The sequence below is a fragment of the Amblyomma americanum genome, chromosome 1, assembly GCF_052857255.1.
Source record: "Amblyomma americanum isolate KBUSLIRL-KWMA chromosome 1, ASM5285725v1, whole genome shotgun sequence".
Taxonomy (NCBI): domain Eukaryota; kingdom Metazoa; phylum Arthropoda; class Arachnida; order Ixodida; family Ixodidae; genus Amblyomma; species Amblyomma americanum.
Window position 1 is genome coordinate 47,040,604 of NC_135497.1, and position 23,829 is coordinate 47,064,432.

General features: G+C 48.4%; 1 protein-coding gene and 2 long non-coding RNA genes across 7 annotated transcripts in view; 1 reads left to right on the plus strand and 2 right to left on the minus strand.

Moving 5' to 3' along the window:
- LOC144112736 (HEAT repeat-containing protein 1-like) overlaps positions 1–13,326 on the minus strand; it is a 58,736-nt gene extending 45,410 nt beyond the window's left edge. Inside the window, exons 1-8 of one of the 5 annotated variants that reach the window (XR_013310426.1) lie at positions 13,221–13,325; positions 12,934–13,103; positions 11,369–11,514; positions 9,880–9,972; positions 9,319–9,404; positions 8,671–8,856; positions 8,127–8,233; positions 5,539–5,688 (exon numbers count right to left, since the gene is read on the minus strand). The gene's annotated coding sequence lies outside the window, so the exon portion shown is untranslated. Of the gene's footprint in view, positions 1–5,538; positions 5,689–8,126; positions 8,234–8,670; positions 8,857–9,318; positions 9,405–9,879; positions 11,515–12,933; positions 13,104–13,220 lie in introns of those variants that run through there. The other 4 variants (XR_013310427.1, XR_013310428.1, XR_013310425.1 and 1 more) reach the window with 4 other exon arrangements.
- A 128-nt stretch (positions 13,327–13,454) lies between these two features.
- LOC144112743 (uncharacterized) lies at positions 13,455–19,555 on the plus strand. Its single transcript, XR_013310434.1, has 2 exons — positions 13,455–13,695; positions 19,377–19,555. It is a non-coding gene; the product is annotated as an uncharacterized LOC144112743 (long non-coding RNA).
- On the minus strand, positions 14,576–21,611 carry LOC144112746 (uncharacterized). The gene is made up of 2 exons (XR_013310437.1): positions 21,301–21,611; positions 14,576–14,971 (listed from the first exon to the last, which is right to left on the minus strand). It is a non-coding gene; the product is annotated as an uncharacterized LOC144112746 (long non-coding RNA).
- Between the last annotated feature and the right edge of the window lie 2,218 nt (positions 21,612–23,829).

The following is a 23,829-nucleotide window of genomic DNA, read 5'->3' on the forward strand; positions in this document are numbered from 1 at the left end:
AACCGGGTCATAGCATGGCTTCAGTCGTTGGACATGCCCAGTCTCGCAAACACGTCGGCGAAGATCGGAAGACGGTGTGAGGGGCTCAATAAGGTAGTTCACGGAGGATGTGCACTCCAGGACGTGGTAGGGGCCATGGTATTGTGAAAGAAGTTTCTTTGATAGGCCGGGATCAGTGGAAGGAATCCACAGCCAGACAAGTGAACCAGGTGGGAAATCCGGATCAAGCTGACCGTCGTCATGGCGGTGTTTCTGGCACCCCCGAGTGTCTGCCGTGAGCGACCGTGCAATCTGGCGGCAGTCTTCGGCGTGCTGGGCAGCTTCAGAAATAGTTGTACACACAGATGAGGCAGGGCGGTATGGAAGAACTGTGTCGACGCGAGCGGATGGATGTCGGCCGTAGAGCAGAAAAAATGGGGAGAAACCGGTAGTGGACTGAGTAGCAGTGTTGTAGGCGTACGTAATATAGAGTAGAACGAGGTCCCAGTTCGTGTGGTTGGCAGCAACGTACATCACCAGCATGTCGCTCAGAGTGCGATTAAATCGTTCAGTTAGACCGTTTGTTTGCGGATGGTAGGCTGTACAAGTCCGATGAATGATATTGCACTCGGCGAGTAGAGCTTTAACGACATCAGACAAGAATACGCGTCCTCTGTCACTGAGGAGTTCACGAGGAGCACCGTGGCGAAGTATAAAGCGCTGCAAAATGAAGCACGCCACTTCACAAGCTGTAGCAGCTGGGAGCGCGGCGGTTTCTGCATACCGGATCAGGTGGTCAATGGCAACAATGACCCAGCGGTTGCCAGCAGCGGTGCATGGCAGAGGGCCGTATATATAGATGCCAACACAGTCGAAGGGGCGAGGAGGACACTGCAGTGGCTGCAACTGTCCAGCAGAGTGATGAGGCAGTTGTTTACAGCGTAAGGCTATAGAGATAAGGTTGAAACTTTCCAAGGGCCCAGACAATGGCCAAGCTCTCTTATTCCGACACAAAGTAGTTGGATTCAGATTTCGTGAGGGTGCGGCTGGCGTAAGCAACCACATATTCCTCAAATCCAGACTTGCGTTGGGCGAGCACAGCCCCGAGGCCAATGCCACTGGCATCCGTGTGTACTTCACTTGGGGCTTGCAGGTCGAAGTGACGCAAGATAGGTGGTGCCGTGAGGAGACTGCGCAAGGTGTTTTAGGCATTGTCGCAGGCAGGCGACCAACTCGAAAAATCCACATTGCTGCCGAGAAGCTGAGTTAAAGGGGCAGCAATGGCCGCAAAGTTGCGAATAAATTGTCGAAAATAGGAACAGAGGCCTAGGAAGCTGCGCAGTTCCTTAATGCAAGTAGGTTTTGGAAACGCAGTCACAGCACGAAGTTTGGCGGTGTCGGGGCGGGCGCCCGCTTTTGACACAACGTGGCCTAAAATTGTCAGCTCACGAGCAGCAAATCAACACTTTCTTAAGTTCAGTTGAAGGCCAGCGTCCGTAAGGCATGTTAAGACGTGCTTCAGCCGGGATAGATGAGTGGCAAAGTCGGGCGAAAATATTGTGATGTCATCGAGATAACACAGGCACGACTTCCATTTCAGGCCACACAGAATGCTGTCCATCATGCGCTCAAAAGTAGCCGGAGCATTACAGAGGCCAAAAGGCATGACGGTAAATTCATACAGGCCATCAGGGGTGACGAATGCGGTTTTAGGGCGGTCGTCAGCTGCCATGGGGACCTGCCAGTACCCAGAGCGTAAGTCGAGAGAAGAGAAGAGTTCCGCTCCTTGAAGGCAGTCCAGAGCATCATCAATGCGCGAAAGAGTTTCATGTGACCTTATTCAGGCGACGGTAATCAACGCAAAAACGAATAGAGCCATCTTTCTTTTTCACGAGGACCACGGGAGAAGCCCAGGGACTGTGTGAGGCCTGGATCACGCCACTCTGAAGCATGGTGTCAACTTGGTCTTTAATAACTTGGCGCGCTCAGTGGCTGAGACACGATATGGGCACTGACGCAGAGGGGCGTGGTCACCGGTGTCGATATGGTGGGCGACAGTCGACATGCGGGTCAAAGCGGGTTGGTGTGAATTGAAGGAGGAACGAAATTCATGAAGCAGAGTGAGAAGTTGAGTTCGTTGAGGTGCAGGAAGAGAGGCGTCGATGGAGGGAAGGAAAACGTCTGGAGACGAAGTGTCGGGTGCAGGAACCGGCGGGCTGAGGGCATTGACGTCAAGGGACGGGGAATTGTCATTTTCATCGCGGTGGAGAATGAAGTCAATGATTTGCATGGTACCCAGGCACTCACCGCGACGCACAGCAGAAGCATATGTAAATGGATTGGTCACGAACAACGTGCTAAGGCGAGCTGACAGAGTGAGGTCGGCATAAGGTATGGAGCGGTACTTGCGGCACAGAAAGAGGGGCGATGGTGTAAAAAGTATGTTGCCGTCGCGAACAAGGTTAGAAGTGAGGGGCACAAGAACAGAAGAACAGGCAGGCAGTTCAGTGTCTTCGGCAACGACGGCTGTGGCAGGAGTAGCAGAAGGGGCATCGAGCGGCGAGGAACCGCTGAGCGCAAAGAACTCAAGTTCAGCACGAGCACAATCAATGACTGCGTTATGGCGGGACAGGAAGTCTCAACCCAAGATGATCTCAAGACAGCAGGTTGGTAAAATGACGAATTCAATCACCTAGAGGATTTCCTGAATGACGACGCAAGCCGTACACGCCGCTAACGGCGCAATAGCCTGCGTGCTTGCGGTGCGGAGCGAGAATCCAGAAAGTGGGGTCGTCACTTTTCGCAAGGAGCGGCAAAAGGAGGCGGCCATGGCAGCCGGTGTCGACAAGCGCCAGAACAGAAACACCCTCTACGGAAACGGCGATCAGATTGGCGGGACATAACTGAGGCCTTGGACATTTCGCTGGTGGCGCAGTTCTCGCCTCAAGAACTGCGGCGTCTAGTTTTCCTCTTGCGAAAGATTCGGGTGCCGACACATGGGAGAAAGGGAGCGGCGACGAGAAGGTGACCGCCGGGTGGAGAAGGTGGTGCGATCAGGGGAAAGCGGGCGACTCTGTGGCATCTCGGCTGGCGGCGAGTAGTCACTGGGAGGAGGCCAGTAACCGGCAACTGGGGAGATCAGCGCACGACGATGGCAAAGCCGGGCCACATGACCAGGCAGTCCGCAAGAGTAACAAATAGGCCGATTGTCACTAGTACACCAGAGACTGCCAAATTGCCGAAGCGGTCGCAAAAAAGGTGTCGGAGCATGAGGAACTTGAGGCACAGACGCTTGAGGTGGAGCGTAGGTTGGGCGGTAATTAGGCGGCCGCGGCCGTGCGACGGCGGCAGCGTAGGTCAGGGGTGCAGCGACAGGTGCGGGCGGCTGTGCTGGTGCGGGCAGAGGGGCCGGTGGAAGGGCCTCAGGCACTTGTTCGCTGATGGCAGTGCGAAGGTCGGGCGCCAGGAATGGAGATTGCACAGAGGGGGATGGCAGAAGCAACAGCTGACCTGCAACTTCCTCACGCACAAAATCTTTGATGTGCGCCAACAGTTGCGAGCGGTCAGGTGCAGCCGACAGGCCGGCAAGCGACTCGACAGCCGCTGCTGCGTGCTGCCGAGTGATGAGCCTCTGCTTACGCAGCTCGTCGTAGCTCTGGCAGAGACTGACGACTTCAGCAACAGTGCGGAGATCTCGCGACAGCAGCATCTGAAAGGCGTCATCCTCGATGCCTTTCAGAATATGCTTGATCTTGTCCGCATCGGACATCTGGGGGTTGACACGTGAGCATAGGTTGACCACGTCTTCAATGTAGCTGGTGAATGTCTCACCCGACTGCTGAGAGCGCTCGCGCAAGCGGTGTTCGGCACGTAGCTTGCGCACAGCAGGACGTCCGAACACTTCGATGAGGTTCGCCTTAAAAGCAGTGCATGTGGAGAAGTCTGCTTCGTGGTTTCGAAACCACAGGTTGGCAACGCCAGTCAAATAAAAGAAGACATTGTTCAACTTGGTGGTATCGTCCCAATTGTTATATGTGCTCACCCGCTCGTATGATGTGAGCCAGACTTCAGCGTCACGATTGTCAGAACCGCTGAAGAGTGCCGGGTCCCGCTGCCGGATGGAGCCGGAAGAGAGGCCTGGTGAGCCAACCTGCACGGCTTGGTGGTGGGCGGCATCAGGCATAGCGGGCATAGCGGGCGGCCGGTAGCGTGCGGTTGCACAGGTCCAGGGTGGTACGAGGATGCTAAACCGAACCTCCACCGAATGTAACGGGGGCTTAGGTTAATGCTGAGGCGGCGGCGAAACCACGGCGGTGACCGAGTCTCTGGTCTATTCAGGTCAGCAGGCGGTCGGTCTGAGCGATGGCAGTGCGGCTACCTCTTCTTTTCCTCAGTAAATATAGGATGCCCTTCTTCTTCACACATGAATGAATTTTTATGGCGCAAGGGCAGCTGTGGCCGAGTGCCACGGAACAAGGTTTTATTTTTATTTTATTCACGGTGGGGTCAAAGACCCATTTCCCAAGCATTTCACCCTAAAGAAGCTGAGCACCAGACCAGCAGAAAACTTGTACCCATTTTATCTCCGGTGGGTACCCGGCAGCCCTGGGGAACCACAATAAATGTTCCATTTGCAATTGTCCTCTCATTGCATGGCCACTTTATTCAATCTTTCATATAACATATATTCGGATACACTTAGCATTCTCACATATGCCTTTTATAGTGGTACATCTGCTAAAACAAACTTCTTATAAGACCCCAGACTATAGTCAGATGATGAAACAGTAAAATTCTGCTTCCAGGTGAAGGCCGAAATCTGCCAAAATGTTGGAAAAAAATGTGGTCCTTACCCACATATATACAATACTTCCAACTCCCTCTCAGGATACTGTACAATATAATGCAACAAATTTTCTTACAAATGAACGATTTCTGAAATGCGGGTTCTGCTTCAAAGAAGCATTCGCAAAACGAAACGAACTTGAAAGCTTATTCTGCAATACAACTGTTAACCAATTCTTCAGACTTTAAGATTGGAATGCATTTGATTTTTCTGACTTCTCTGTACCTCTGTGAGACATTGCAGTAAACTGTGACTGAAATTTCACATGCGCCACAACTTGCTGCTTGACTTTTCGGAATGCCTTCATGCTCACCTGCACGTCGCCCCAGCAATCATGAAGGCGAATTCTGAATCCTATTTGAACTAAAAAACTTAAAGAATTTGTTTAAATCAAACTCGTTAACATTGGTTTAGATGACCAGACTAACACGTTTCCTATGGGATGACACACAGCTCACTAACTGCACATTGTGCGCTTTTTTTTATTCTGCAACGCCTCCATTCTTTCATTTGTGCGAAGTGCCACACATGACCCTGTATTAAGCTTTATGTACCCACAGTTCCCAAAACTGGCTAAAGCAGCCTCTGAAACCCTAAGTAACTGAACACTTGCATTTCATCTCATGAGTGTGTTTCTATGTAAAATGAGGACACATACACACAAGCATGCAAGCACGCATGCACACGTGCAAGGAAGAAGGTTAGGAATGCACCTTGAATAACTTCTGCATCAGCTGCCGAAACTGATCGGCTGCTGCCCTTGCTGACCGAGTGCTCCACAACTGTACCAAATATGTTGGCAAGAAGGTCCAAAGTACTGCAGATGGCATCGCCTTGTTGCCTTAGAATCCACATGGGGCTTTCTGCAAGGTTTCAAATAAAAACGGTGCAGCACACGTCATACACAAAAGTTCACAGTAACTAACAAACACTCGCGCATCAAAGCAGAGGCAGCAGCTGTGAAGCAGTACGCTTGTTTTCGATCACTTCCCAAAGTGATTCAGACAATAAAGGACACCGTAATAGAGGGCTTCAGATAATTTTGACCATCTGCGGTTCTTTAATGTGCACTGACATCCCATGGTACACGGCCCTCAAGCATTCTGCCTCCATCGAAATTCAACAGCGGCAGCTGGAATCGAACCCACACCTTTTGGGTCAGCATCTGAGCACCACAACCACTGAGCCACCGTGGCAACTTTATTGACAACAAAGGATGGCTTATGTCATTAGTGAACTAATGAGAGTTCTGTCTAGAAAGCAGGAGGCAAGTAGCTGTTAGTGGCATCAGAACTGTAAACCTAAGCGGTCAAGTCCCATGGGTAGCATTTCAGCGCATCTTGTAAATCATCTGTGCTATGCAGTCGAGACCGCTTATAACAAACATGAGCGTCACACGGCGCCCGCTCGTTATATCCCGAAGTTCATAGTAAGTGGACCAGAGCTTTAAAGACAGCTGCTTGTCAAACGAAAAAAATTTTTCTTTGCGAAAAAGTCCGCGATGATCGTCTCTTTTTGCAGTGCAGATCCGATGATTTAGGTTTCCAGATTATTTTAAGCAGAAGCGTGCTATCACCGAGGCCCTTGGCATAGAAGAGTTGTCTGAGGCTATCTATGTAGCTCATTGCTACAGGCGCGCTTATGGGTGCTGGCTCCGAAGCTTCATCCTCATCTGAATCCTCTGCGTCACTCTCGTCCCGCACTTCAGAAACGATGCTCTCGTTTGTGCACTGTTCCGTGGTGTCGGCGTCATCAACAGAAATAAAATCATTCCAACCAATGTCATGACCCCCCATGTCGGAGTTGGTGACACGCCGCCACAAACTGCCGCTGGGCTGGTCATCTGCCGAAGAATCAGGCTTGGCATCAGACACTGTGTCGACGAAGCCGCCCTTGCGGAAGCAGTTTTGCTAGCCAGTGGCCGTCACCACCGCACAGGCCGCTTTCATAATCTCTACCGCTGAACACAATGGAAGTGGGCTCGGTGTTCCCGTCCGCCATGCCGAATTACAACCTGGGCCCAAGATTTGAACTAAGCCAACGAAACGTCCGCACCGCAACAAGAGTGACAAAAGCGCGTGATGGGGTGGGCGTGCAACATGCACAGGTGGCAATCAAGCCAATCAAGCTAAGGATACACACGCACAGCGCCATCGGAGAGACCAATGAGGGGCGTCCGTGAGTGTCAGTGCGGCCACCTCTTGGCTCCCACGGAAAGCCTGCTTCACAGTGCGTGGCCTCCGCGATCGATACTGGCGGCGGCGTGGTTGATCGCAGAGGCCACGCGTGGATTTGGAAGAGGGTGAGGATAAAGGAGTGGAGTTGCGAGGAGGGGCGGGAGGGCGATCTTGGAAGTCGCGTCAGCAACGAAAGGGTAGCTCGCTCAAGTGCGGCACGAAACAAGGCGGGCAGTTCGCTCGTGATGAGGCTTGGGAAAGCATACCGCACGCTGGGCGCACAAAGGGGTTGGAGGCAGGTTATCCCGCATCACAGCGCCGGGTTTTAACCGTCCGTTCGCTGTAACCGATCAGCAGGGCTTAATGACGTTTGTTATACATGTGATTTAGTGCCATTGAAATAATGTATATTTTGACGGTTGCGCAGGTCTCGTTCGTTACAACCGAAAGTTCATCTTAAGTGGGGCCGTTATATGTGGGCTCGACTGTACATGCAACAACTTTTTTAAAACGAAGATTTCCTGGGCCTGGTTACATGCAACACTGCACTGTGTTTTGCCGCTTGAAAATTCGTCATGTGGTATGAGATTACGGTGATCGTTGATGTTGCCAGCTTGCAGCTGGCTGTAATTTGAAGGCAACACCGAGGCTACCAGACAACCACGCCTGCACTCTATCACTCGTTCTGGAAGCAGCCAGTGGCAAGCTGCACTTGGAGCTGTTGCTGCATGCTGGCATTAACATTGCAGAACTCCATGAAACTAGTGCAGCCAAATCAAAGAGACCTTATGCTGTCAAAGTGTTCTCTGATATGAGGCCACCCGTTCGTCGTCCTGCCTGCCATTGCACGCCGTCAGAGGTAAGCAAGCGACTATGCAGCATGAAATTCAGGTTTGAGTAAAGCTATTTCGACGATCTCCTTCCGCACCATTCATACCTGGACACAGCCTCCATTCGGAAGTCCATTTGAATTAACCGGTGTGAGATCCATTGCGTCTGAATTAGCGAGCATCCGACACTCGCTGGGACCGAGCCGTCAGTTTGCATCATCCGGATTTCCGAATTAACGGAGGCCAAATCAATGAGCTTTTACTGTACTTGGGAAAAAAAAATTGTTAGCTCACCACAGTAAGAGGTTGGTCAATCTTTCCAGCAGCCTCCCCAAGATCAGCAAGAAGCAACTCCGCGATGGTGTCCACATCCTCAGTCTCCAAAGCGGCCGTTATCTTTTCTGCAACAAGAGTCAGAAATGAAATGGCAGGTGCAGCTTCCTTGGAACAGATCCTTCTCTGAATGAAGGAACAATGTTAATGAGCTTGCACTGCAAAACAGAGGGCATTTCCTTCCTTCTGTTGCCTCCTGTTAAGTACTATGTTCAAAGTCGTACAGTTTGGCACATTAGTAGACTGTGCTAGGTGCCAAACATGAGCCAAACATGTTGCACTCAACAAAATGCACAAGCAGAAGCATAAAAGCTCGGCAAATGCAGCAAGGCATCACACAGTGTCCTTGTCATGGGAAGATGGAAGCACTGCCAAGAACCAAGAAACCTCAAAAGTTCTACCCCAGTTCTTGGAGCCCTTCATTACACACATCAACAACTACTGCAGGTGATAATCAAGACCTCGCAGGTTCGTAACCGTGGCAAAGTAAAGCACTTGCACTCACTGTCAGCAGTGACGTTGGTGAGCTCTGGCAACCGCTGCAAGAACGTGCTCGCGTACGCCAGTCGAGCAAGAGACACCTCCGAGGCCTCCATCAGCATCAAGAATGGAAACACCGTTGTGAGAAGTTGCCCCTCGTCCAGTGACGAGCACAGGTCATCACACACAAACACCAGTGCGCAGGTCAAACCTACAACAAGCACGATGGCAGTTGTTGAAAAAAAGAATGGCTACTTCAAAAAATGGGCTCTGACTCGTCAGTTATGTGAGCCACTTTGATTAACTTTCTCCTTGCTTTCTTTCAATCTCCTTCTCCCCCATTCATGAAGAAGTGGGGTGAATGTATCATATTTGAAACTCCACCTACGTGCACACCTCAGGCATCAAACACACCACAAGACAAAGCCTGTGAAAAAACTTCTTAAGCTGGCATAAGTTATGCCTTAGCTAAGGCTCCATCCCAATCAACCCCAATCGAATGAACGTGTATGATGCCATTCTGACAACCCCTCATGAAAAAGAAAAAAAATGTGAAAGGAACCAGAGAAAAAGAAAAATATGCGAACCAGCAAAGGCCATGCGTCGATTAAATGCAGGACAATTATAAGAATACACGCATGCTAGGAGCAGAGAGGGGACATTCTGCACACACCATTTCTTGCTCTGCTCTGTGGGCTCAAACAGGAGGCGCCTCAAGGTGCCAAGGACAACTCCTTGCTCCAGAAACTTGCACAGATCCTGAAACAAAGAACCACTGCAGATTGAAAGAAACTGCAAAAGGATCCCACAGGTCAACTGGCATGTAGACATGACTGAAACATTACCCAAAAGATGAAAATTTACAGATGGGTTGTAATTCTCTTTCCTGGCTAGTTCTACCACCATGCAGCCACAATCAAAGAACCTGAACCGAGGGGCTACAACACAGTATTAAGTAGGGGAAAAGGCACAAACAAATAAAAAGAAAATCGGACTTGAATTACAGAAACATTTCTTTTTTTACTGTTTTGCCAACTGCTGTCACACTTATCCCTCACACTACTCCCAGTGCATATGTCATTCATAATAAACTGCTGTTAGCATGTTTTCTGTAATGCTTTTATGCAGCAACAGCAAAGCAAAGGTGAGTAGGCAAACAGTGACAACAATTCAAAGTGAAATCAGTGACAACTATTTAATGCAATGCATGTAACAGCTGACACAGTGCACTCACCTTGCCAAGTGCAAGCACTGCTTGCACCAGCTCTGGTTCAGTGCCAGCTAGCCGAATTTGGAGAGAATCCCGAGCAAATTTTTCATCCACGTCCTGCACAGTAAAGGCATAATTCTGAGCCAACCACAATAATCAAATGTGCTCGAAATGCACCCATCATGCTAGCTCAAACAAATAGTGGACATTTTTATCCACATACTATACATTCCCCCAAGACTTGTAATGGGGTTGGTTCATAGCCCTGAACAATCTGGATCCATGGTTATGCCAAATATGACCAGATGTACCAGCTGGCAGGTAAGCTTGGTCCAGCCAAGAGGTGAAAACTTTGCTGACAGATCGAAGGATCTGTGCTGACTAAATTAATTTACAAAAGAAACAATTGTTGGAGAGAACAGAGAAGCACTGAGAGAGGAAGAGAGGTGGGCACGGCGCCGACAAGGCAGAAAATAGTACGACACATGGCCCCAGTTGCAAAGGCACTCACTGCAGAGAGCTTAGTTGGAAATTGGTACCGATGAACTGAACATCACAGAAGAGATGAAGCTCTCGTTGCAGCTAGCACTTCTAACGTACCCTATCATCTCTCTTCAGTAGCCATTTAAGGTTCCAGTTAATAGCTCTGCCTTGGTGTCCCTTGTGGGTCTTGAACTATGGTCACTTCCCAGAAGGATGGTACCAAAAACCCAGAACTCTGAAGGTATGAATGGAGAGCTGAAGACTACTACAGAAGCTGCTACCGAGAACACTGAAAGTGTAGAACTTTACACTGCCTGCAGCCAGGACCCGACGTCCTTGAAGAAGAAAACCAGTTTCTGCACTAGAGCGACAGAAACACCGAGCACTGACGGTATTTCGTACCAGCATTACCTGTGCACTTTTCTCTTCAACTTGAAAAGCTTTGTCGTGCACGGCACTCAGCTGGCATTGCAACAGTAATTGAAATCTTGGCAACCCGCCATCCTCCCTATCCAAACCCGTAGTTGAGCTGCATGTTAATCTGACCATTCTTTTGATAGAGGCATCCCCGCCCAATGCGGAATATGAAAACAAAGAGCGCCTGATGACTGGGAGCTAGGAGCCAAGCTCCAAAAGCAGCTGGAAGCTGCGCCTCCATCTGTTATAGATTAATGTGATGCGAAAGGGATGCGGAACTGCAACATGCTACCAACTAAAATCCACGTGCATCAGTTCGCTATTGAAGCTCTCAGGATGCATCAGAGAGAAGCGAGGCCAATAGGCAAACTTTTTAGACCAGAAATCAGCAGGTTTGATGGAACTATGCTCATGACTATAGCTCCTGGGATCAGTATGAAGCTTCAATACATAGCAATGAAGCTCTATCAAAAGTCATAAAAAAGCTACTGCACTGGAAAAGCAGGAGATATGAGAAGTCTTTCCTTTACTGAAGAAAATGACCACAGTGCACCTGACCTAGTTAATGAGCAGTCTAGGAGAAAAGAACTTGCTCTAAATGATCACAACTCACCTGCTATGGCTAGCAACCATTCTGTTCATTGGCGACACAGAAGCATTACAGCATTTAATGATGAAGTCATTAAGAATGTAAGATGCCTTGGGTGTGGAGCAGTGGAGCGCAGTGCGTCACTCAAGAAGCCTGTTGAGAACTTTGCCCTGAGAAATGATAAAACAACAATGCAAAGACACAACCGAAGCAACCAAGACCGGTTTGAAGGGTATTCCGCATGGTTAGACTCTGAACAAAGAAGTTCACAGCAAAGAATAAATGCAAGAAATTGTCGGACTCATACAGAACCAAATAAACTCGGGTCAAGTCATTACAGGCATTAAAGCAGAGACTATTGCACTGCACGCACTGCATCTCGGGTATTTGAGCATCCTAACAATTCCTGACAGAATGAATAGGACTCCAGGCACGCTTCGTCATATATATACCGAAACACATTATGACAGATGCTGAAGGCTACATATATACCCCGCTACCCACAATGAAGTGCCTTCATTGTGGGTAGCGGGATTGATGATAGCGCACCTGCCTTAGAAATTTGTTTAATGTTTTTTTTGGTGTCTTCATTGTGGGTAGCAGGGTTGATGATAGCGCATCTGCCTTGGAAATTTGTTTAATGTTTTTTTTTTTAGGGGGGGGGGGGGTTTATCGCATTTGGGTGATTACAGTACATCTGCGTTTGACGGGACAATCTTACATGTGTGTGTGTATTGTATAAATTGACTTCTTACTGTCGAATAAAATTCAGTTGTAAGTTCAGCGCCTTCCGTGTCTCTCGTCTCGTCCTCTTGTGTGTGTTTTAACGCTGGTTTTTAATGCGATGGATAACCACCAACTCGCCCAATCCTCAGTTCTTCTGCAAAGGTGTGCATGCAACCTTCCAAATCCACGCAGATTTTTGTTTTTGCAGCCATACTCATTTTTGTTATGAAATTAAACTTCAGGGCCTATGTTTACGAACCGGTGTGGACAGTGGTGGTCCCCGGTCCGGCGCACCCATATCCCACATGCGGACGCTACAAAAACGGGCACTTCTGACCTCTTTCAAAATTTCAGAACCATTTTCTTGACGCTGCAACATGATGGCTTTATAACTTGGTAGGGTGGCTTCACCATAGAGCAGTGGTGTCGCGTGAAGAAGGCACACGCGAAGCCGAAGTTGAGTTTTTATTTTCAAAACAAAATAGTTGTCAAGGAAGTTGCCGAAAAGACAATAACATGCCTGACTAAGCGTAAACTTCCTATAACGTCGCACATCACAGAATGGACGGCGACAGATGCCACACAATATACATACAGGTTTATTGTCATACATGTCTGCCATATCCCCCCCCCCCCCCCCCCCCCCCTTCACCTTTTTCTAGCTATGCTCAGACCTGCTACTACATTTCGCTACATTTCGATGCATTTCGCATAGCGCAATCAAGAGGGTTATGCCTCAAAGAGACAACTTTAAATCTTGGCCGTGCACCCTAGTGACCACACTGCCGAAGCCAGCGTGCATCCAAGAATCAGCTTACTATGCATACATAGGCATGGAACAAAATATACAGAAATTAACCCACCTTAGTGCTATGCTGCTGTATTGCGCGTGCTTTACATAATACTTGGATCAGGCCTTTTGTTCTTAGATGAGAACTACTCTCGGCGAGCTGAGCGACCGTGCTTCCTGCGGGCTGGGATAATTGGGCTCTCGAACCTATTCTCTTGTGGCCTCTCGTGCTGAACGAGCAACCTGCGAAACGGCATCCTGAGTCGTGCAACTCTCACTGAGCACCTTTCCAATGCACCGTTCCCTCCTCGCGAAAGAAAAGGAGCGCGCCACAGACCTTATGAATGGAACTGCACTTACCGTTTGTGTCTGCCGAGCTAGCGAAGTAAAAAGACCGTGCACAAGGTGCAAGTCAACCGAGCGGCGCGCATTGACCCTTGGCAGAGCGGCACCATTTGCAAGCAGGCGCCTGTGCTGGCGTCCCATAGTTGTCATGACAACAAGTGCTGTACTTCAATGTCTGTGCTTCGAAATTATTTTTTTCTCGTAGAAAACATCACTTGCAACAACAATCTGCAACATTCGCTAAGTTTTCTTGACAAACGCGACACATCGCCGAACATGACGTACGGGCGCTCACAGCCAATCCTGCCTCGCTTACAACCAGGTCGAAATAACGCAAGCATTATTTCAACCCATGACGTCGAATCTGGTTTGATCAAAAAACTTCACATCGGCTTTTTTTTTTTTTTCCTGTTCATGTTTGAGCCGAGTTGAGCATTGCTTTAGTAGCACTACGGCCGGTCGGCGGGAGGAGTGTGCGATCGTGTTGCACGTGAGTAATTTGTTCTTGCTATCTAGCGTTTGCAAGTTGTTTCCATATTTTTGTTTTCCATGGGGGTGAAGTTTCATGGCATGTCCAGTCCGTCAACTATTTCTTACCGTTCTCAGATACTTTGTCCCCTTACACTTGAGCATTGTGGAAGAGCCGCAGCTGCTCTTAAGATGCTTTGTGTCCTTGCCTTTGTGCAGGGCAGCAGCGGCGTCTTCCGCAGTGCTCAGGTGCGTGTGGGCAAAGCATCCAAAAATGATGACTAGCTTGGCTGGTATTTTCTCTTGGTCTCTGAATGCATCATATGGTCACAATTTGGCAAAATTATGGACATGTATACCAGGGAATCGCTTCGAAAAGTTATCCAGAATTTGTATTGTGAATAAAAATAGCACAACACGCATAATTTTTCGTTTTGTGATACTGCAGATTACACGAACCAAGAACAGAACAGCAAGGTTCTACTGTATTTCTTTGAAGGGCTGTGACGGTTTTAAAGGGTGTCTAGCAACCTAGAATTGTCAAGAGGAATTTCGTTTACCTGGAAAAATCGGCGAGTTGTGAGGGATACCATCAAGAAAGTGGTCAAGTCTCGGAAAAGGACAGGCTGAAATTAACGCAGAGGTCTGCTGCGAGTTTTAACGATACTGCGAGTGTCCAGCACACGGTCCGTTCTTATTGGCATGACATATTTTTGCTTCTAATGAGTATTAGGCATGGCAGCCTGTCTGTTCTAGCTGTCTTTTTCTTGTCTTCAATTAAGTGAGCATTGTGTATACTGGTTCACTCTGTACAGGTTGCCACACTGCTCATTAAATTTGGTCTGGTGCATATGAATAGACACAGCTACATTCAAAAGTATTTTCTGTGGAATAAGCCGTAGTCATAGTAATGTGCAGAATTCATGCACTTTCAGTATACTGATGCGAGGTGCCACGCCACTCCAGTGTGGCATCAAAATCGATCTGTAAATCTTGCTCTCAGGCCCCGTCAATCTTGTAGGCTGTTGCAGAAACAAATAGAGGCTAGTTTCTCTGCGGTTCGAGCTGTGATGACGAGGTCGTAAAAAGCTGTTTCTTTTTGTGGAAATCGCTTGATGCTTGTCCTGTGGCATTGCTGCTATCGAAAGGGATGCCAGAGTGTGCCTTCATTGGAAAGGCAGTAAAAGGCAGTGCTTCTCAGTGATGAGCAAACCAACCTTTCAGCCCTCTTGTTCAAGGGTTCCTTCTTGAAAGCCTGAAGTATTCTTTTGCAGTACAATGAGCAGTGTATGGAGCCCCTGAAAGCATGCAGTGTGTTCCGTTTAGAAATTTTCCAGAATTTTTTCAAAGTAGAGTTGTTTGTTTCTTTTGTGAAAGCACATGTAATGTCAGCACATATGGCCACCACTCTTATGAACCATTAAAAGAAAGCAAGAACTTGTGAGCATAATTTTAACAGACTTCCAAATCTAGGACTCCGGATCGCCCAGGCACTTTTCATCTAGTGAGAAGGGAAACAGCTGCTGAAATTCCTGCACGGATTCCTAGTTGAAATGTGTCAGCATCTCTGGGTCCGTTACGGCCAGGGATTCCAGTGTGGTGAAACCCATGCACAAGAGTTAAGTGGGCCATGTCCCATCAAGAATGCTGCATCTGGGGCAGCATTCCACAGCTGGAGGTGTCACAAGGGGGAGTGGAAGAGGTCGTCTTGTTAATGCTCTCACTCTTGTTGTAGCTTAAAGGGACACTGAGAAGAGCTCTATCAATTTTTTTTTGTTAGCAAAATCTGATAGTTCGGCATTTCATGGCTTTGTTGCCGCTTGTCCGCGAGCGAAAGGTGCATTTATTTCAAAGAAATTTGGATTCCAAGTGGAAAAAGTTTTTCCCGCCGCTCCGATTCAAACTCGAGAACTCTTATGACGTCACAGGACGAAGTGACGTGAAACGTGACGTAAACGCAGACTCCGTGACTTCTGGCCGCTAGCGGTGCGGTCTAGCAGCTGCCAAAATGAAAGCTACCGCCGCCGCACGTTGAAGGCGTCTATCAGGGGTTGCTACCGTCGCTTCGTTTACGCTTGCACCGGTGTCTTGCCAGCGTAACGAGTGATCCCGTTCCCGAACCCGACGACGAAGTTCTCGCAAAAACTCCAGCCCACATTTCAGCGACCTTAGCCCCAGAGAGCGTGTGATGCTTTTCAGGGAGCACAGTTAGGTTAGGCACCGGCGGGTCGTTTCCCCCTTCCTCAGTGAGCAGCCGTTGATAATCAGATATCATAACCCCAGTGCGGGGAGTCGTGAAGGGCCAGGACAAGGTCGGCGCGTTGCGCCCATCGGAGGCTGACCGGGGCTTTGGGGACAACGGATTGTGATTCCTTTAACGGCGCGGTTGCACGGTGCAGCAGGCTGCATCGAGGTCTCCCACGGTTGCAAGGGCCAATTAAAGTTACTTATTTATTGTTTTGCCACAAGAAACGGGTGGGTGCTCAAGGGCGCTTGCGTTTAAAGTTGGTGGCTTGAAACTAAAGCCGACGCACTACGCTTCAACGGCTTCCGCTAGATCCAACGGGTCCACTGGATCGGGCTCTCGCCCACTTACATGTACCTTCAGATGTGTACTTTGAATGGATTAATTTAGCCGAGAGCTCGAAAAGAACAGCTCCGCCCAACTGCCGAAACTATTGAATTACGTCACAACGCGGACCTCGCCACGGAGCCGAATCGGTCTAGCCGGGCCGGCGGCGGCTGACGCATTCGGCGCGAAATAGAGACATGCTCAAAGCACTCCGCCAGTGCGGTCAGTGTGCGCCGAAGCCGCTGAACGCGTCAGCGGTCAAGCGCAGTTGGAGTATAGAGGGTCTCGCTTTGGCCAACGTAACGTCACCATGCAGCGTGTGCGCGCATTACGCCGGCGTATAAACGTTCCTTAACAGAGCCTGCGCTTAACCACTAACCAACGTATTCGGTGGCGGCATCTATGGGAGCCACTGAAACCCCCCGCCCACTCATTGAATAAAAAATAATCCTGCACCGAGGTTCGGGATCGAACCAGGGCCTTTAGCGTTTTCAGGCGGAGATGCTACCACTCCGCCACGACGGCTCAAGGTTAACCATTAATAAAGGCGCTTCTAGTGAATGCACTCTTCCGATGCAGAAGTCTTCGCACTTTCGTTACGTACATCCTGGCCTAACAGCACTAGGCCGTCAGCAATTTTTCTTAACTGCCTTGTACCTTATCTCCCGTCCCTAATAAACGATTTCCGTTAAGTAGTTTGAAGTTGCCTGGCACAGCCGGGAATGTTTCGCTGAGCGAGCGTGCGAAGAGCACAAGTGCTCTTTATACTGTGAACGGCCTTCTACGATCACCGACCATCGTGCCATCATAGTTTTTCATCGGCTGTGGCGATCACCTGACCAGCCTTAACAAGCTCCTTCAAAGGTTAACTAGCACTTGGAGTTCCTCTGCTGTTCGGCGCTTGTAAATCGAGGCGCGTCAAAAACAAAGCCTCGGGGCACGCAAAGCGCATAGACGCAAAGCGCCATATCAAATCGAAACTCTCCTGGCTGCCTGTGGCGCCGCCAAGCATCAGTTTTCTTTGCTTCCAACATTCAGGTTGCCTTTTGTCTGTCTTCCTTGTGTGATAAAAGTGCACTGTTGGTTTTAAAACAAAACTTACTTTAATATTGAACCGTGCAACCTTCCTTCGATAGCCTCAAAGATTCGCGACCTCCATGTAGGCAGGACAATTCCTCCAAGGTGGCGTCTCTTGTCCTATGACGTCAGCACGCTTGTACTTGCGAGATCGACCTGTGGCGGCGATACCTGTATTTTGGTTCTTGCTATTTTCTACCTTACAAGAGCTTTGTTTTCAGTAAGAGTGGCGTTCTTGTGACCAGGAGCTGGTATTTTATCGATACAAGCCAACTTCAATTTCTGCTCAGTGTCCCTTTAAGCTGCTGTTCATCGATTTTTTGTGTCATTAATGTTTCTCAACAATGCCACATCACGTCATACGCCTTTTCAGTGTCTGAACTGTGACAAGAGCATCTCCACCGCAGCCGTGGGCTCGTGCTTGAGTGCTCGCCTCGACTATGGGAGGTCGTGGGTACGATTCCCGCGGCCTCCGGTCCACCAGCCAATTAATCCAATGGGAACAGGCGGCTCCCGGCCTAGTGCTCGGCTCTGCAGGGGTGCACTGTGTAGGAAGGATAGCCTGCGCCTCAAAATTCCCGTCAAATGCGGACACAAAAATGTCACCACGTGGTTAAAACCCGCAGTCCAAATCTCTCACCTTGTGCCAGTTACAAAACTTAACGTTCACTTCTCTAGCCTCAAGACAGATGTGCCATAGCTCTCTCCGCTCACAAACCTCCTTCGAGCAAAGTGCAGCGGTATTTTCTTGCTACCGTTGTGGCTGGCTCACACGCATCGGCAGGTGTGCATGACTGGTTTAAAAAAAAAAGATGGGACTTCTACCGCACCAGATGGATTTAGGGTTGTTTGACGCCGGAACTTATCTCTGATCCGTCAAGGCAACGGTTTGGTCGAAGACCCTTCTCCCAAGCATCTCACCCTAGATGAGCTGAGCACCATGGGGGCGAAATCTTAAAACCGGTGGGTACCCGGCGGCACTGGGAATCAAACACAGCACCTCCCGAATGTGAGGCGGATGCTCTACCACGAGGCCGCGCTTCAGTGCTATGATCTTTGCCAAAAGGCCGAGAAATGAACAGTCGAAAGATTGTTGTTCAGCGACTTACAAAGTCAAGCTGTCATGTTTTTTCCTGAACACAGTTATGGCTCAGACTAATTGTACCATTCTACATGATTTTTCCTCATTCATTGAGATGCTCAATAAGCTTTAGGATGCGATAAATTATAGAGAGGAATGACATGTGTCTTTTCATCACTGCATTTTGTGGAAACATGTTTGCGTTGTAATTTCAAATATCTGTTTTATAATTTGAACTAGTCAAAAATAAAGCATATCGCAGTACTGGCCGGCATTTCGAAAGGCCCTGATATGCACAGCATGTGTACGAGACCAGACGATGCAGCGGTTCCTGTGTCACTACTATTGGAGCCCACATGACCAGGGTTGCTGCTCTTCCTTGGGAGTGACGTCATAATGCACCCCGACACTCAGAAACCGAAATCGCTCAGTATAAATAATGCGATAATATTTAATGTGCATATTTGAATTGCAGAGCACGTATCACATGCTGGGTGGGAGTATGCAATGTTTGAAACTAAGAACACTCCAACCAAAAATTTGATGTCTTCACCCCGTTTAAGGTTTTGGGTTTAACATATGGAGCTTGTGACCTCCTGTGTGCCAGCTTCAGAAGCCTTTCAGAAACTCTTTCATTGTTTGTCTTGACTATTTTTATTCATTCTTGGTCTCTGCATTGTACACACTTCTTTTTGTGTGTGGTTTCTCTGGCACATCTTGAACAATGTTCCTTTTATCCTTTTTTTTTTAGGATCTTTCTAGTGTCCATATGCAAAGCCACTACAGGAGTGCGTGGGCTGCTGCTGTAGCCTGTTGGGAGATGTCTTTATCTTTTTTCCTTCATATGCATTCCATTACTTGTGTATTTGTTTGTGGGTTTCTCTTAGTGGTTTATTAGTTGCATTTTATTGTTCTGAGCTTGCATACTTTTTCTCTTTTCATGGCATCCAACCCTGTGTATGACTGATACTAGTGGAGGGACTGCAGCAGCTGACCTTGCATGGCGCGGCATTCTCTGGTCCAAGGCTCCTATTCCCCGTTCCAGGCTACTGGCTCAAGAATGTGCCCACAAGTCTGCACCTTGGCGTACAGGCAGTCGCATTAGGCCCACGTCGGCCAGGACTTCCTTGCCAAATAAAGTATTCCTACTGACACGCCTTGTTAGTAATTAATGAAGTGTATGAATAAATGAGTAACAACTTCGTTGGCCGTATGGAAAAACCGTGTTACAAAGCAATTTTATTTTTTTAAGATTATACCCAACCACCACATTGTTTCCTCTGAGTAACCTACTCATATTTGAGGTAAGTGCTTGCCGTGTGTCGCATCACAGTCTGAAGTGTTCCTGCAGAACCGCATAGTGCCTTCCTGTTTATGCCATTGCAGCAGAAAATGCTCCACAAAGCTAATGAAAACAAAGAAATTTCACTAACATACTGCTTTGAGACAACTTAAACGGGTGCTGAAGCCCACTGAAAATGTAAATCAGGGAATGAACAGGATGATTGTGGGCACTGCATGTGCCTACTTTTATTGCATAGGAGGGGCCAGTTTCAACTTTATTACAGGAGGGTAGTGACTTTTCTAATTGCATCATCACCGAGTGGGATGCTTGTACCCATACCACCACCTCATTCAGCACTTGAGCGATGACAGTGCTAGAGAAGCTCTTGCTGAACATTATAATCTAGGCCCTTTGAATTGAATGTTCATCGTAGGTATTTTACAAAGATAACAGCCCTAGCAGTGCTACTGGGATTGCAACTCGCTGCAAACGAGGCGGATTCTGTAGTGCTGGGCTCTTGCTGGCAGTTTGTGAAATTGGCATTACCCGAAACTGCACTGTAAAAGAGCATAAAGAAAACGATGTCTTCCGCAGTAATTCATGCCATGCAACATGACATGGAAACCATCACACGGCCAGTTAATTTATTGCCTTCAGGTTCAAGACGTCTGCCAGTTTCTATACGGTAGCTTCAGACTGTTGGACTGGAAAATTACATTCTCTTGAAGGCACTTTTTGAGCAGGAGCTGGACTTGACCTGATTTTCATGATTTGTGCTTCGGGTGCACAAACTGGGTAATATCAAGCTTTTATAGTCTTTTTTATATTATAGTCTTCTCTTATTATAGATTTATGGTCTTCTCTTACTGTTGTGTCCTATCTTTCCTCAAGCAGAACAGTGGCTTGAGCTATGTGGTTGAGTGAAGTTGCATCACCTGTTAATGTCGGATTAATTTTTTTCTTCTAACTTATCACAGCTGCTGAGGGCCATTATTGCCAGAGGGTTATGTAAGGTGTGTACTGTACACAGACAGGGAAATCTCTTAATTCCAACCTGCGGTATTTACAAACTGGCACTTCGCTTCCGTCAAAATCGCGTATTTCAGTGCGACAAAGCTGCGCCTTTACCCTTTGTTTCTAATCAGCATAGTTTGAACAAATTTTCGGTCACTTAATAGTTTGAAGTATCGAGACGTCGAATGCCTGACCAGAGCCGCCGCGGTGTCTGAGTGGTTATGGCGCTCGGCTGCTGGCCCGAAAGACGCGGGTGCCATCCCGGCCGCGGAGGTCGAATTTCGATGGAGGCGAAATTCTAGAGGCCCGTGTACTGTGCGATGTCAGCGCACATTAAATAACCCCAGGTCGAAATTCCCGGAGCCCTTCACTACGGCGTCTCTCGTAGCCTGAGTCGCTTTGGGACGTTAAACCCCCATAAACCAAACCAATACCTGAGCATTGGTACGTGGCCATATACAGTATTGTGCGTTTTTATCGCTGACACTTTTAAAAATTTCCCCGCCTCAACCGCTGGCTCGTTTGCGGTGAAACTGCACACAGAGCTTGCGTATTATGGTAACTTTTGTATCGTAGCAAGTTTGACAATGGTACTTACTTAGTTCAGGCGCACATGATGCGAAAACGTAAGCGTCTACGAGAGATCGACGAGCCAAAACCCGCAGACGACGCTTTTTCGCTGAAGGGCGGCAGTGGCGCCATCTGTTCGCGGTAGCGCAAAGCGTCACGACAAGGCCGTCGAGGAAAGCGTTGCAAGGAGCGCGGGCCGTTTGAATATGCCGTTCCTGTCGTTTCGTCTGCTTCTACTGAAGCGCTTACAACATTTTCGACTAATTAAGCGGAAAAATATCAGAACAAATGATTTAACGAGGCTTTACCTTTTAAAGAATATTGTTTGCAATGCTCGCCTCGGCGGCCTAGTCGTGACGGCTTCCAGTGCCCAAAACAGATGGCGCCACTGCGGCCATTCAGCGAAAAAGCGTCGTTTGCGGGTTTTGGTTGCCGATCTCTACGTAGACGATTACGTTTTCGCATCATGCACGGCTCAACTAAGTAAGTACCATTGTCAAACTTGCTACGATACAAAAGTTACCATAATACGCAAGATCTGTGTGCAGTTTCACCGCAAACGAGCCAGCGGTTGAGGCGGGGAAATTTTTGAAAGTGTCAGCGATAAAAACGCACAATAGTGTATATATTTCCCACCCTTTGCGCGCGCACAATTTGTCCCTAAACGTAATAACCGTTGGATATATTGTCTTCATCTTCAAAATACTTGTCGCGAATCTCAAAAGTTTATTATAACGACAAATTTATATATAAGACTGCTCAAAGGGAGCACGGCTACAACACAACCACCGTACACACGCGCTCACTCTTCGCGCTCTTAATGCAGTTCTAATAGACTGACCGAAAGTTTGAGCTATAAAAGCGAGTACGAAGCAACGAGAATTCACTGTGTGAGCGTGTGTTCGAGGAAGGATCGCGCATAAAAGGTTTTGTCACCAAATGCACTGATCGTAGTGCTTGTATGCGGCACAGCGAAACAGTGATATCGATATGAGATGGAATTCCGCATCTGGCGCTTCTAGCCCTCGCAATGAAAAGAGGCAGGATTAATTTTCCCTTTGCAGAACAAACATTCAGTAGAACCCGCTGTTACGTTCGCGGTTGCTCAGTTTTTCCCGGTACGTTTTTTTTTTTTCATATGAGCCAGATAGTCCAGCTGCCACAGAAGCCCCTACAACTGAAACTCGATCGCCTATATCTGTTGCATAATGCAATTGTTGCATAATTCCCTTGTCGTACGTCGTGAAAGTCACCTCACGATGGTAGTTTACACCGTCCCGGAATTCGTTCAATGCGCGCGTAACGGCGACGCCGACCAGAAAAAGCGAGACTATACACGTACTCTATATAGGCACTAGTTCGCAGCTGCGTTCGGCGACTTCTGGAAGCACCCAGGCCAACGCCAACAGACTTACAAACCACGTGATTTTTTGTGCGTGTGTTGTCAGAGTTACATCGACGCTTGCGCGAACGATAGCACAAAAACGAAACCATGCCGGGGCAGACGGCACAAACAGCGCTGTACGAAATGCGCTTGCGTGGGTTCGCTCCAACAATTTTGTTTCTGCCATCCGCTTTATTCTTGTCGCCTGCACCTTAAAATACACAATTTCTAGATTCAAATATAGCGATGATTCTATGGGATTAATGAGGCCACCGCGATAGCAGCGAAGAAGCGCGCGCGCGTACCGCATCTTCGCACGCTAGAGGCATGCTCCCCTTTCATTGCTAAATTCCTTCCACAGACAGCTGCTCAGGCTAACCGAGACTCATCGCAGTGCGTTTCTGAAGGACGGTATTTGCATACGTCCGCTTTGTCCCCTTTTCCCTTGTATATCATGTTCATTATACTTGATCGCCATTCATTGGGGGCTTTGCCATCCACTACCATTTTGTTCACTACCTCTATTAATGTTTGCTGGGGTTTTGGTCCAAGCTTTTTTATTAATATAATCGGAGTACCATCTGGTCCTGTCGACGTGTCACTAGCAACCTTCTCTTGTAACGCGAGCGCATGGTTGCGCTCTCTGGAGGGCCACTGCGCCCGACACGGCCGCGCATCGAAGCGAAGTGGCAGATGACGCGAAGCGTTCGTCGCGTTTTTAGCGCTCGTTGAGAGCTGCCAACCAGCAGAGGTGTCCCAACTTCAAGATGCACTTTGACAAGTTCGTTATTGGCAACAAGGTGTACATTTATGACGGTGTCTCCGAGTCCGTGCAAGAATTAAAAGCATAGCAGTCACCGCGAACGAACCGGCGCCCGGTCCTGGCGTTGTATACATAAGTCCAAGCTCCCATCAGTGCGTCCGCGTATGTTTTGAACAATGCCTGTAGTGCTCGCTGACGTTCGCGGTTTCATCCCAAAGAAGGAAACTGTGGAAGCTCTTTTAAAAAACAATCAGAGTGATATTGCGGTATTCACCGAAACATGGCTGACTCCGGACAGCAGTAATGACGAACTGCTTGAAGACATGTCATCTTTCGCCATTCATAGGCTCGATGAGGCTCGTCGTAGGGGCGGTGGGTTTCTCGTGCTGGTAAAATCGGGTTCACCTTCC